The following is a 2500-nucleotide window of genomic DNA, read 5'->3' as shown; positions in this document are numbered from 1 at the left end:
GCGGCCCGGCCTCGGCGGAGAGGCCGCGGCGCGCGGTCGGCCGCGGGGGCCGACCCGCTCGCCTCGAAACGGGCGACGCCGGCAGAGAGCGCGCGCTCTCTCGCCCCTTCCTCAGCTGCGGGGTTGCGGCCGCCGGGGCCCGCCGCGCTCTCCTCCTTCCTCGGCCGCCTCTGCGGTCTCTGGGGTGCGGCGCCGCGCGCGGCGCGGCCGCGCCGTCTCTCTCCCCTCGACGGCCTTCTCCTCGAGCGCGCCGGCGGCGCCGGTCGCCGGCCGTCCCCGGCTCAGCGACCGCCCGCCCGCCCGGGGCCGAGCGCTCGGCAGGTCCCTCCGTCGCCGGAGAGTCCGCGAGCGCGGGCGGCCCCGTGCCGAGCGGCGGCGGCGCCGCTCGGCGAGTGTCCCCCGCCAGCGGGGACGGCCGGCCGGACGGCGCCCGCCGTCGCCGGCGGCGGTCCCGGCCCGGGCCCCGCCCGCCGCCTCCCCGTCGCCCTTTTCTCCGTCCGCTCGCGGAGCCCCGGAGGAAGGTCGTGCGCGCGGCGGCCGTGGGGGGTTGGGGGGGGGGGCGCTTCCCCGCCCGGTCTCCCCGCCCGGTCAGCGGGGAGAAAAGGGCGGGCGTCGCTGCCCCCCTCCCCGCCTACCCCCCCTGGCTCGGCGCCGCACGCCTTCCCCTGGGCCGCGCGTGCCCGAGGAAAAAGGGGCTCCGTGACGGTGCGAGGCGGCGGCGGTCCCGGGAGTGCGGCCGTTGCGGCGGCGGGTCAGCCGTCCGGCAGGCTCCGGGCGCTCGCGACGCCGGCTCGGGTCTCGGTGCGGCGCCCGCCTCCGGCGCCGGCGGCGGAGCGCGTCCGCCGGGCGCTCGCCCTTCCCGGCGGGAGCGGTCCCGCGGGGGGCGTTGCCGGTTGGGCGGTGGCCGTCGCGTGCCGTCTCGAGCGCGGCAAGGCCGCTGGGGAGAGAGAGCGAGCCGGCCGCGCGGTGGCGCGGCGGCGCTCCGCGGGTCCGCGGAGCGGCGGTGAGAAGGGAGAGCGGCGCGCGCGGGGGCCGACGGCCGCGCCCCCGGCCGCGTGCGTCCCGTCGTCCCGTTGCAGCGAGGCCGGGCGGGCCGCCGTGTCCCCCCGCGGTCCGGCGCGCGCCGCGTGCCTCCTCCGTGCGGAGGCCGGGCCGAGCCCGGGCGCCTGGGCCGCCTCCGGAGGACGGCACAGTTTGCCGGCGGCGTCTCCCCTCGCTCGTAGCGGCGGGGGGAGGCGGTCGGGGACGCGGGTCCCCCCGCCTTTCCCGCCGACCTTCGGAGCGTTCCGTTGGGCGTTTCGCTCTCGGATGGTTTTTCTTTCCCCCCCCACTCGGTTCGTTGCGTTGTGTGCTCGTACGGTCGAAGCCGGGGGCGGCCCGCGTGCGTGCCCCCTCGGCGAGAGAGAAAAAAAGGGGCCCCCTCCGCCCGTGTGCGGGGTTCGGTGCCGAAAGCCAGACAACTCTTAGCGGTGGATCACTCGGCTCGTGCGTCGATGAAGAACGCAGCTAGCTGCGAGAATTAATGTGAATTGCAGGACACATTGATCATCGACACTTCGAACGCACTTGCGGCCCCGGGTTCCTCCCGGGGCTACGCCTGTCTGAGCGTCGCTTGACGATCAATCGCCGCCCGGGGGTTGCCACCCCGGCGGCGCGGCTGGGGTCGCCTCGCAGGCCCGTCGTCGTGGCCGTGGCCGTCGTGGCCGCGCCCGAGGGCCTTCGTCCCCCTAAATGCAGACTCGGGGAGCGCTCCGTAGCTCCCCGCTCCCGGAGCGAGCCGCTGGGGCGGAGCTCGTCCTCGCCGGGGGCCGCGTCGCCGAGCGGCGGCGCGGCGGCCGGGGAGAAAGAGAGCGAGAGAGACGGGGCGGCGTCGAGAGCGCCCCGCCGAGGGCCGAGAGACGAGGGCGAGAGGGGGGGAGGCGAGGCGCGCGGGCCTCGCCCCCCCCCGGCCTCCCCCCGCGCGGGCGGCTGTCTGCGGGTGGGTACCGCGCGGGTACCGTGCCGTGCTGCCGCGCGCGAGGCGCGAGCGCCGGGGGGGGCGGGGGCGACCCCCGCGTCGTCCTCTCCTTCCCTTCCCCGTCCCTCTCTGTCGCCGTCTCGGGGCGCCAGGGGCGCCGTCGCCGTTCTCGCTCTCTCCCTCTCCCCGCCGAAGGCCGTCGCGCCCGCCGCCTGGCGGCCGCGTCCCCCCCCCGGTCCGGGGCCGTCTCTGCCGCGTGTGTGCTTCCGTGTTTTCCTTTCGGTTCTCGTCTCCGGGACGGGGTCCGTCCGTCCGTCTTTCCTCTGCGCCGCGTCCCCGCGTCGCTCGCTCGCCCGACTGCCCGCCCGCCCGCCCGCCCGCTCGCTCGCTCGCGCTCTCTCGGCCCTCGCGGTGAGGGGCGAGGGGAACGAAAAAGCGGCGGGGGCGGGGGGGGGGCAGAGGGGGAAGGCGCGCGGGGCCGCCGGCGGTGGGGGAGCGGAGGAGAGAGCGCCCGCCCGCCCGCCCGTCGGGCTCCGTCGGCGC

General features: G+C 78.8%; 1 non-coding gene across 1 annotated transcript; it reads left to right on the top strand.

Moving 5' to 3' along the window:
• The first annotated feature begins 1458 nt into the window (after positions 1 to 1458).
• Positions 1459 to 1611, top strand: LOC144247380 (5.8S ribosomal RNA). The gene has a single exon (XR_013341082.1). It is a non-coding gene; the product is annotated as a 5.8S ribosomal RNA (ribosomal RNA).
• The last annotated feature ends 889 nt before the right edge of the window (positions 1612 to 2500 follow it).

This window comes from Lonchura striata, chromosome 21 (assembly GCF_046129695.1).
Source record: "Lonchura striata isolate bLonStr1 chromosome 21, bLonStr1.mat, whole genome shotgun sequence".
NCBI classification, from domain to species: Eukaryota; Metazoa; Chordata; class Aves; order Passeriformes; family Estrildidae; genus Lonchura; species Lonchura striata.
The sequence above is the reverse complement of the archived record's forward strand: the minus strand, read 5'-3'. Positions and strand labels throughout refer to the sequence as shown.